Genomic DNA, 12381 nt, shown 5'->3' with positions numbered 1-12381 from the left:
GGATGATCGGGGCATGCGCTTGAGGTCGCGTCTCTTCCTCGCCCGAGGGAGAGGCGGAGGTCGGAAGCTATAGCGCCCCGAACGGAAGCAAAGCTGCCAGGACGTGAGAACCCGCCTCCTTTGCCGGAACTGTCCCATCTTCCAACGGAAATCTAGTTGCCAAACCGGGTGGGAATGCGTCATTGGTACGTAATCTGAGAGGCCCTGCATCTCACATCACCCCATGGTGCCCCTCCCCCCGCATCACATGACCGTCCCGGTCCCACCCTCGAAGACCACAGAACGTGACGCTTCGATCGTCACGTGTCGCGGCGCTGTCGACTCAGTCTCTGGACTATGCTTCCTCCCTACGAAGTCCTCGGCACCTCGGCGCCCAAGCTACGCCCCTCCAGCACCCACGAAACGGGGAGGGTGCTACAGACTGTCCTCAGAGACCCTTTGAGACAGTGGGTGGTAGGACCCTTGCTGAATTCTGCTTTCTTTTGCGCCCAGGGGCGTGGGCAGACAGAGAACTTAGGATTCGGGGCTGTCAGCGTCATGGGACCATGAAATTCAGGAAATAATAAGATCCAGCGTCAGAGAATTGCAGGGTTTTGTAGACAGAAAATCTGGGGGTGGAAAGTGACCTCACCCAAGACAGAAATCTCTTCTCCCGCATACTCCTGGCTCAGCCTCTGACAGGTGGGCGGCTGGCGCCCTGCTTGAACACTGCAGTTCCGCTGCACTCATCACCTTCCGAGCATGAGACCATTTCAGGGCAACTAAGGCTGCGGAAAGCGTCTCTATTATATTGAGCGGTCTGCCACTTACATCTCCCTACCTAGCATCAAGGTCTACCGTCTAAAGCCCACCAAAAATAAAATAAAATAAAATAAAGCACACATTCCACATTATAGTGGACTGTGAGCTGATGAGGTCAGGGCATGATGGTCTCTTACCTGAATCTCCAGTGCCTCGTTCAGTCCTAGCACATATGGGCCCCTCAATAAAGTATCTGTGGACAGACCTTCAGCCTTTCACGTATCTGCAGATAAAGCTGGTGGTTCTTGTGTTTCAGGCTTCGGCCTCTAATGGTGACACTTCCCTAACGCTCTAGACGGTATTCATTCAATGGATATTTATTGGGCACTTATTATGGGCCAGAGACTGTTCTAGGGATTGGAGATAAATCAGGGCCCAACAGACAAAAAAAACCTTTCACTTGTGAAACTTACATTATGTTAGGAGGAGTCCCCAAGGCCCTTCAGGGAGTCCCAGCATAGCCAGAATAAACATCAGGTCTCCTGGATTCCAGTGCTGTTTACAGGGAACTTACATGAAGTTTCAAACAAAGGAAAGAATGGTCCCTATCTAGTATGCCCTGGTAAGGAAATCTACATTCCTGTGACTGAGTTGCTGTGGACTTCTGGAAAGTCACCTCTTGTCTTGGTTTCAGTCTCCTGTTTGTACAATGCGATGCATAGAGGGATGGGGAGATAATCTCTGTGGTTATTACCGGGTCTAAAGTTCATTGATTGTGAGGTTGGAAACGTAAAATACTATCTGATTCTACTGGAAGGGCTTTGATCCCTCTCTTCCCTTCAGAACCCAGCTCACCTGAGGTTGGGAATGAAGGAGTGAAAATGGTGGTGCACTGATCAACCCTCAGGAGGAAGGAAGTGTTGGAGAGTTTTTCAGGAGGCCAAGCCCTGCCCCATGGGGTCCCCTGCAGATCATGAGGAAGGATTTCTTCATTCTTGGGTCTTCTATATCAGCCTCTGCTTCCCTGCCTCCCTCCCCTTCCCTTCTCTCTCTCTCTCTCTCTCTCTCTCTCCCTCTCTCTCTCTCTCTCTCTCTCTCTCTCTGTCTCTGTCTCTGTCTCTGTCTCTCTCTCGCTGAGTGGGGCAGTGGAAGGGCTTTTGGACATCTAACTCCTAGTCCTGTATGTGACCTTGGATAACCCAGTGCTCCCCTCTGATACTTAATTTCTCCATTTGACAACCTGGTCTGGTAATTTCTGCCTTACCTAAGGTAAGAATTGAACAGTATCAAGTGAGGTTATAAGAATTATGGAAGGGCCTCGTGAACCACTGAGAGTTGCCCCTTCTGTGGGTTTTTTCTTTAAGTTTATTTATGTATTTTGAGGGGGGGCACAGAGAGAAAAAGAATCCCAAGCAGGTTCTGCACTGTCAGCATGGAGCCTGATGTGGGGCTCAAACCTCATGAACTGTGAGATCATAACTTGACCTGAAATCAAGAATCAGATGCTTAAAAAAATTTTTTTAAGGCGAGGGGTGGCGCCTATGTCACTCAGTCGGTTGAGCATCCGACTTTAGCTCAGGTCATGATCTCACGGTTTGTGGGTTCGAGCCACACTGTTTACATTTATTTTATATATTGTCTGTCTTCACTACCCCTTTCCACCTACCAGAATGGAAGCTCCACGAGGACAGGGATTTTCACCCTCTGTGTTCGCTGCCTTGTGCCCAGCACCCCCAACAGTGCCTGGCGCAAGGTAGCTGGTCAATGAATATTCTTGAGTGAACGATGTTGTTCTTTTTTAATTTAATATTTATATAGCGTTTACTCTGTGCCAGGCAGCAATGTAAGCATTTTGTAAATATTAACTCACTTAATCTTCACAGCAGTTCTATGAGATGGGTACTGTTACTGTCCTCATTTTACAGAGGAGGAAACTGAGACAAAGAGGTATTAAGTAACTTGCCCAGGATTGCACACTAGTGTGTGAGACAGTCAGGATTTGCAGCCAGAGAGTGGAGCTCTGGGTTCTGGGCTCTTATCCACGCCACGATGATCCAAAGAAAATGCCGGCCAGGAGAGGCTCCTTGCGTTCCACCTACCTTTGGGAATTTGCTGCCACCTACCCTGTTTTAGATCATCTGTGGGGAGGAGGGGGCTGACTTTGCCGGCGAGACGGAGCCTTCTCCACTCCACTGTCACAGGGTCTCACTTCCACACCTGCTGCGTGGGGCTGAGTGCTGGAGACGTTGTTTGTCCTCCTCCGTCTCTGTTCGCTGTGTCCCCAGGAGCCAAAGATATCCATGCATGTTTCACATAAAGGGCCTCTGTTTATCCTACCAATGTCTCTGAAGCTGTTTTTGTGTTAAGCCCCAGGGCCCCCAGAGTTGAAGCCCCCACACCTCTCTCTTCATGAGTGTGTTTGTGGCCTGACCTTGACTACTCCCTAGAGTTCCATCGAGAACCTCTCTTCAGATGCTACACCCACTCTTGTGGCTTTAACTGGCATGCATATGCTGGCTCCCAAATCCGTGTCTCCAGTCCCAGATTTTCCTCTGAGCTCCAGATCTCTGAATCCACTTCTAGAGGTCCCCTCCAGAACATCCCCTCCTGGAAGTCCCATAGATACATACCTTAAATTCAACACGTTCCGAACAGGATGCATCGTCTCCCCTTGGGAATCTGCTAAACTAGCTTCTATTCCTCTTGTTTCTTCTCTGTGTGGGTTACATCTGGTCACGTGTGCCATAACCCTGGTCTTGAACTTTATTCTAAAAGTGATGGGTCACACAATTTGTCAGGATAAGCTCCCTAAAAATACTAGAAGAAATACGGGAAAAATCCTTTATAACTCTAGGAGTGAGGAAGGCCTTTCCAATTCTAACTCAAAATTCAGAAACTATAAAAGATTAATACATTTGTCTACATGGAGATAAACCTGCATGGCAAAAAAAACACCACATCAAAGCAAAATCAAAAGACAAACAATAAACTAGGAAAAATATTTGCAATTCTTATCATATGCAAAGAGTAATCTCTTTTTTCTCTCTACTGTTTAAAGAGCTTCCACATATTGATAAGAAAGACCAACAGTTCAATAAAAAAAAATGGGTAAAGAACATGACAGATCACAAAAAAGAAAATACATAAGGCATTACACACGTGCAGATGTGCAGCTTCACACCTAATGAGGGAAATGAAAAGACACACGGAAATACCACTTTTTCTTTTATTGCATAAGCAATAACCCATGTCTGACCAAAAAAAACCAACAACACAAAAACAAACAAACAAACAAAACCACTCTTTTGGCAAACCATGAGGAAATAGAGACTCTCACTCACTGTTTGTAGGAATGCAAAATGATACAACGTAGGTGATATTTATCAACATTATAAATGTATATCCACTTTGAGCCGGCATTCTCATTTTTGAAACTCTATCTGAAAACGTACCTGTTCAGTTAGCTGTTGCTTCTGCAGAAACCACCTTCATATTCACTGGCATCCAACAACGATTTATTGTTTCTCCAGATTCTAAGGACAGTCAGGTGGTTTTTCTGCTGATCTTACCTTAGCTTACTCAAGTGGTGACAGTCAGCTGACACCACAGCGGGGCTGGATGGCCCGTGATGGCTGTCACATTAGTCTGAGACCTTAGCTTTAATGACTTGGTCAGCTGGGATGGCTGAGCCACTCTCTCCATGTGATACTTTACCCTGAGTGTGTGTGTGTGTGTGTGTGTGTGTGTGTGTGTGTGTGTTCTAAGTAAGTTCTACACCCAACATAGGACTTGAACTCAACCCTGAGATCAAGAGTTACATGTTCTAGGTTGAGCAAAGATGTCGAAGCGAGGACGTGGTGGGTCCTCCGGTGCGAAGTTCCGGATTTCCCTGGGTCTTCGGGTCGGAGCCGTGATCAACTGTGCCGACAACACGGGAGCCAAAAATCTGTATATCATCTCTGTGAAGGGAATCAAGGGAAGACTGAACAGACTCCCTGCTACTGGCGTGGGTGACATGGTGATGGCCACAGTGAAGAAAGGCAAACCAGAGCTCAGAAAGAAGGTACATCCAGCCGTGGTCATTCGACAACGAAATTCATACTGGAGAAAAGATGGCGTGTTTCTCTACTTCGAAGATAATGCAGGGGTCATAGTAAACAATAAAGGTGAAATGAAGGGTTTCTGCTATCACGGGACCAGTTACAAAGGAGTGGCAGATTTGTGGCCCAGGATTGCGTCCAGTGCTGGCAGCATTGCATGATTCTTTGGTTTATCCGTTTAAAAAAAGAAGTAAAAATTATTTGCTCCCACAAAAAAAAAAAAAAAAAGAGTTACATGTTCTAATGACTGAGCCAGCCAGGTGCCCCCATCCTGAGTTTCTTCATGGCATAGTGTCCTCTTGGTTCCAAAAGAGTGAGAAGAGAAGCTTCAGGGTCTCTTGAGGTCCTGTTCAGAAGCTGTGCAGCATTCTGCCATATTCGCTTAGTCCAAGCCAGTCACAATCCGTGCCAGCTGCAAAGGGGGGAGAAATGGAATTTGATTTCACTATGTCTACCATGTGTGAAATGACGTATACATCAGTGTTATTCATTGGATATTGTTTGTAGGTGTGTCCATCAGTAGTAAGCAGTTGTCAAAAAGGATGAAGATGCTCACTATGTTCATCAAATATCTTTTTTTAATGTTTTTTATTTATTTTTGAGAGAGAGAGACAGCATGAGCAGGGGAGGGACAGAGAGAGAGAGGAAGACACAGAATCTGAAGCAGGCTCCAGGCTCTGAGCTGTCAGCACAGAGCACGACGCGGGCCTTGAACCCACGAACCGTGATGTCATGACCTGAGCCGGATGCCCAGCCGGACGCCCAACCGATTGAGCCACCCAGGCGCCCCATGTTAGTCAAAAATCAAGGTGTAGAATGAGTATATCATGCTACTGTGGTATAAGAAAAAAAAAGTGTGTCTGTGTGTGCGCCTGCGTGTGTGTATGTCTGTTTACTTGTATCCTCAAAGAAATCCTGGAAAGTTACCTACGAAACCAATAAAAGTTGTTCCCTACAGGTGTTTCCTGAGAACAAGGTGGTGAGCACCAATGTCAAGAATAAGAATTTTCACTGTAAACCTTTTATATTATTTAGATTTTTGAGCCATATGAAAGTATTACCTATTGAAAAGTTTTTTTTAATGTTTATTTATTTCTGAGAGAGAGAAAAGGAGGGGCAGAGAGAGAGGGAGACACAGAATCCAAAGCAGGCTCCAGGCTCTAAGCTGTCAGCACAGAGCCCAACATGGGGCTCGAACTCACGAACTGTGAGACCGTGACCTGAGCTGAAGTCAGACGCTTAACCGACTGAGCCACCCAGATGCTCCAAGTATTACCTATTTTAAATAATTGTGTCAAAGAAAGAAGGTACCTTTGAATAATTTCAAATCAAGGAATGCGTCTGTCTTAGTCAGCTTGGGCTGTTGTAACAAAACACTGTGACTGGCCAGCTTAAACAAAAGACATTTATTTCTTACAGTTCTGGAGGCTGGAAGTCCAATATCAAGGTACCAGCAGATGTGGTTCTTGGTAAAGAGTCCCTACCTGCCTTGCTGCACCTTCAGCAGAGACAAAAGAGGAAGCTCTGGTGTTTCTTCCTTTTCTTAAAAGGGCGCTAATCCGATCAGGGTCTCTACCCTTGTGATCTCTTCTAACCTAATTTCCTCCAACGGCCCCACTTCCTCATACCGTTACTGTGGAGGTGACAGCTTCAACACATGAACAGGGTGGAGGGGGGGACATGGACATTCAGCCCATAACAGAATACTATGATCAAACTTTCATTTTACAAGGCTCCTGCTGGTGGCCATGAGAAGGGGCACCACAGATGGCCATGCCTGTGGGCACTATGGGAGCTATCCCATGAGAGAGGCACCAAACACGTGGCAGATGGAATAGAGTGTCATCAGGCAGGGACACCTTTTTCTACTTGCACACAGACGCAGGAAGGTTTGGCAATAGCCCTGGCTATGGAAAGGCTGACTGGGAAATCAGGAATCCCCTCTGGCCAAAAATTATGAGGCCTGGAAGTGGGGATGGAACATCCCTTAAAGAGACAGAGTCTATCAGACATGGTTGCAGATTGGGAAAATTGGTGAGAGAGTAGGAGGGTCCTAGATCCCTTCTGGGTGTCTGGCTTTTGCTGTATGTGGAGGCAAGTTTGCTGGAATAAGAGAAAGTATTTAAAATAAATTGCCTTTATAAATTACAGCAAGAGGCTATTAGGAAATGTAAAAAAAAATACCATTTATAGAAATATATAGTGCCTAAGTAAACCTTTTAAAATGTTAATGTCTTTTGTGACAGAACATTTTAAATTTTATCAAAAGATTTTAAAGAAATCCAAAGCTAATGGATAGATATACCATGTAAATGAATAGGAAGACTCAATACTGTAATGACATCAGTTCGTCCAAAATATATCTACAAAGCCAGCACCATGATCCAGTCTCTGATGCATGACATTGACTCTGGTTTTGAAGGAAAGAAGGGCTGGCCTGACTCCCTGGGGAGCCAGATACCAATTGTCTAAGAGAATGTTTCGATAGTCCAGAAGTTCTGCCTGGATTGGATCCCAGCTCTTGCCTTGAATATGTTACTTAAACTCTTTGTGCTTGACTTTCCTTGTCTGTAAATAGAGATAACAGCAGTAACCTCAGATGGTCGTTGTAAAGATTGAATAATAGAAATAAAACACTTAAAACAGAGCTTGGTGCATGATAAGCACCATATAAGAATTAGCTATGACTGTCACTGCTATTACCAATGTTATTAACATAATATTCACTTTATGGTTCACAATGGTTTGAATAGGCTGTGGAAATAGGGAGTGGGATGTGCAACTAAATTCCAGGGGCCTAATGCATAAAACCTGAAAGTTGGATGTGAGGAATGAAAGAACAGGATAACAATGCTCTTTCACATCTGCCTGACTTGAGATTTACTTTCTTTTTTAAGTTTGTTTATTTACTGTGAAAGAGAGAGTGCAAGCAGGGGAGGGGCAGAGAGAGAGAGGGACAGAGATCCAAAGCAGGCTCTGTGCTTCCAGCCCGATGTGGCACTCAAACTCATGATCCACGAGATCATGACCTGAGCCCAAGTCAGACACTTAACCTGAGCCACCCAGGTGCCCTTTGAATTGAGATTTTTTTTTTTTTAGTTACAAATGGCTCCCATGCTTGTTTTCTCAGTAAATCCTCACTGTGCCTGGGGGGTGAGTATTACCGCCCACTTTACAGATTTGGGACCTAGGGCTTAGAGAAATTACCTCCAGGGAAATAGGCAGGTTGATGTTTATTTTGCTTGCCACTGTACGTCTAGCACCAGAGCATAGTCCTGACACAGAGTAGGGTCTCAATAAATACTTACTGGGTAATAGATGAAAATGTCAAATGGGGGGGCACCTGGGTGGCTCAGTCGGTTAAGCCTCCGACTTCAGCTCAGGTCAGATCTCACGTTCCTGGGTTCGAGTCCCATGTCAGGCTCTGTGCTGACAGCTCAGAGCCTGGAGCCTGCTTCTGGTTCTGTGTCTCCTTCTCTCTCTGCCCCTCCCCCTCTCATGTTCTGTCTCTCTCTGTATCAAAAATAAATAAAACATTAAAAAATTAAAAAAAAAAAAGAAAACGTCAAATGGATATTCATTCTTTTGTTGCTAAGCGCAGCAGGTGTGATAGATAGGCCCTGTGCCAGGTACCATGGGATCTTTAAACATGAGGCACTCAAGAGTCCAGTGGGTTAATAAGCTATGTATAAATTTCTCCACCTGAAGTACCGAACCTTGAAGGATAGGAAGTAATCCAAGCCCACTGCAGAAATAAGCCTTTGTTGTATTAAATCACTGAGATTTGGGGGATGTTTGTTATGTAGCATAACCTAGCTTTGGCATTGCCTAGATATACTGTTGTTCCCAAACTTGACTAAAAATTAAAATTTCTAGAGGTAGTTGCTAAAAAACCCAGATTCCTGGGCCGCCACGCAGATCTACTGGATCAGAATTTCCAGGGATGTGTCCTGGTAATCTGCATAGTTAACAGGCTTTCCCTTCATCTTCAGAAGGGTCAAGAAAGACTGAGCAGCTAAAGTCAAAGGAAGGGTAGGAGTGGGGTTGGGCACATGAAAGGGAAGGGTGTTCCAGAGGTCAGGAGGAACACGAGAAAAGCATGAGGTGGGGAAATGCAGGAGAGAGCTTGGGACTGGAATCAGGGACAGGAGCCATGGTGGTAGGTGCTGAAGTGGGAGGTCAGGTGAGAAAGTCCGGGCTTTGTCTCACCAACAACCGGGAAGCAGGGAGGCCTTCTGAGCAGGGGCTGGCCTGCTTATACTGATGCTTTAGAAAGGCCGGGCAGGCAGGGAGGATGCATAGGAGGCTGGGGCATGGTGCAAGCGACCCACCTCAGCTGGAGATATTGGGATGACTTTAAGAATCACTGAACAATAGAGGAATTACAACTGTTACCGCATCGTGCATTCCTGGGTCCATCTTTAGCGCCACAGCCAGATTTGTGATGAACACCTTTCACTCATTCATTTACTTAACAAATATTTGGGCACCTGTTACGTGCTGGGTGCTGTAGTGCCACTGGAGAACGAGCAATGAACAAAACTTAACACAAGTTCCTGCCTTCATGGAACTTATTTTCTTTGTCTTTATGCCTGGGTAAGGGAGTGTAGGCATCTACCGTTTACTCACTCACTCATTCATTCATTCAAATTTTTAGTGAACATCTGCTTTGCACTTGACCTTGGTTGCCGAGGAGAAGTAGACATGAGTCAGGCCTGGTCTGGTCTAGTGAGGAAGCTGACTCAGCCCACACCTCATGAGGTTGTTTGCCCAGACTTCTGGGAAAGGCTTGGAAGGCTGGGAAGTCCAACTATTCAGGAAGGGACAAAACAGAGCACTGGGCAGAGGAAATGACACAGTGAAAGACTCCAGGGTGTCTGGGGTCCCTGATCCCTTGGTGTGATTAAGGCTTGGGGTCTGTGGCCCAGGGAGGGAAGTGGTAGGAGAGATGAGGTGAGGCTGGTGGGATTCAAATGCGAGGGCAGCTACTGAGTGTAATCCGGGAGGCCATGGTGGGTGGTGGAGGTGTTGGTGCAGGAGGTTGATATTACCATATTTGTTTAGGGGACAATCACGCTAACACCTGGGGAGAAAACTGGACATGCAGGGAAGGGACTAGAGGTGTGAAGACCAGAGAGGAGGTGTTAATATGGTCCAGCTGAAAACCAATGAGGGCCTAGACTGACTTGAGGGATTGGGCAGAGTGAGGAGGGAGAGGACCCAGGAGACAGCTCTGGGTTTGGCAGTTGAGGGAGAAGCTATAACATTGTGGTTTTATAAGAATAGACTTTGTAATCAAAAGATGCATGCCCTGTCCTTTACAACCTTGTGAACGTAGATCCATTATTTAACTCTGGGCCTCAGTTTCCTGATCTGTACGCTCGGGATAATGGCAGTAGCAGCTACGTGGTTGGGAAGATTCTAGGAGCTACTAAGCATAGCACCTAGGACAGAGTGCATGCTCAGAACACGGCAGCATTATGAGGATAGGGGAGGGAACCAAGGTCAGGTTTTAGTCTGCTTCGAGTAACTGGCTGATGGAGATGCCATCCCTGATGGAGAACAGAGGAAGGGACACTTTGTGGGGAGAAGGCAAGGCCACCACAGTCTTGGAAGTTCCATCAAAGCCCTGGCCTCACTCACTATAACTCACTGTAGCTATGGATCTACTCATGTTTCTTTTTTTATTATTATTATTATTTAATTTTTTATGTCTTTTATTTATTTTTGAGAGACAGAGAGAGACAGTGCAAGCAGGGGAGGGTCAGAGAGAGAGAGAGGCACAGAATCTAAAATAGGATCCAGGCTCTGGGCTAGCGGTTAGCACAGAGCCCAATGCGGGGCTCAAACCCACGAACTGTGAGATCATGACCTGAGCTGAAGCGGGACGCTCAACCAACTGAGCCACCCAGGTGCCCCTCTAACTCATGTTTCTAATGACATCTTTGACCTCTCTGTTCTTGGTGCCCAGCTCAGTGCTCAGGCTTGTAGTAGGTGCTTCCTTTGAGAAGGACCTGTCTTGTGGGTATAGATGTGGGTACTGTAGGCAAGTAGGTGCAGCTGACCCTGGGAAGTGAGAGGGTAAAGAAAGAAGAGAAGAGAACCCAGGGCAGGGCCCAGGAATCCTGATGTAGAGGAGTTGTGAGAGAAAGGAAGGATCTGGAAGGAGGCTGGTAAACAATATTCAGTGGTGGGGGTAGGGGAATGGGCACGGAAGACAGGAGGCAGGCTGGGAGCCAGGGAGAGGAGGATTTCAAGAAGAGAGAGGTCTAGGCAAATTATGGAAAGAGCCCAAATGTCCACTGACTGATGAATGGATAAAGAAGATGTGGTGTAGATACACACACATGCACACACACATATATACACATATATGTATATATACACACATATGTGTATATATATGCACATATATATACAATTGCAACAATGTGGATGGAACACGAATGTATTATGCTAAGCGAAATGAATTGGTCAGAGAAAGAGAAATATCATACGGTTTCACTCACATGTGGAATTTAAGAAACAAAACAGATGAACATAGGGGAAGGGAAGGAAAAATAAGATAAAAACAGAGAGGGAGGGAAACCATAAGAGACTCTTAAATACAGAGAAACAAACCAAGGGTTGCTGGAAGGGAAAGGGGTGGGGGGATGGGCTAAAAGGGGGATGGGCATTAAGGAGGGCACTTGTTGGGGTGAGCGCTGGGTGTTATATGTAAGTGATGAATCAATACATTCTACTCCGGTTAACTAACTTGAATTTAAATTAACGAGGGAGAGAGAGAGAGAGAGAGGTCATCAGGGTCATATGTCACTTGAAGATCATAAAGGGTAAGGACCCTGACCAGTGGCTGATGGATTTGGCATCAGGGAGGTCATCATGTAACTTGGCAAAAGCAGGTTCAAGGCCTGTCAGAGGCCAAAGCCCCATTGCAGGGGTGGAGCAGTTGATGTGATGTTAAAATATGGAGACAGGGAGGGGAGAGGTGGGCATCCAGGAGGACAACACAGGGTACCTGGGCCCTCAGGTATACCCTTACTCCCCTCCCAATATGGACAACTTTCGTTTTCAACATTCAGAGCCATGTAAAGATAGGCCAAGAATCCTAGTAAGGTAGTGAGCGCCCTGTCCTTGGAGGTAGACAAGCAGAGCTCTGAGACCCATCGCTGCCCAGAGATTGTCACAGAGCAGGCCAGGCTGTGCAAAATAAACCCCAAAACAAACAAGTCCCTGTCCATCCAGGCTTGGCTGATTCCTTGCATCACAAAAGCCACCTAGAGGGTCAGCTTTGCTATTTCTAGTGTCCAAAGAACCTCCTGCAGGGACACACACAGAGGTGGTCGTGCACAGGCTCACACAGATACTCACAGACACCAAGCATAAAATCTATCTACATCTCCCGGCGTAAAGGGATCCACAGCACCCCTCGCCGGGTTATTCCCTTAATTCATTCCTTTACCCCCTTTCTGCCATCCACCCCCAACCCAGCAGCTCGCTGCCTCCCGCCGCATCTCCTCTGCCTCTCTCCGAATCTCTC

General features: G+C 46.3%; 1 pseudogene; it reads left to right on the top strand.

Annotated features, from left to right (window-relative positions):
* Positions 1–4574: 4574 nt before the first annotated feature.
* On the top strand, positions 4575–5002 carry LOC115299629 (annotated as a pseudogene).
* Positions 5003–12381: the final 7379 nt, after the last annotated feature.

Source organism: Suricata suricatta, chromosome 8 (genome assembly GCF_006229205.1).
Source record: "Suricata suricatta isolate VVHF042 chromosome 8, meerkat_22Aug2017_6uvM2_HiC, whole genome shotgun sequence".
NCBI lineage: Eukaryota > Metazoa > Chordata > Mammalia > Carnivora > Herpestidae > Suricata > Suricata suricatta.
This window is presented reverse-complemented; position numbering and strand designations above follow the sequence as displayed.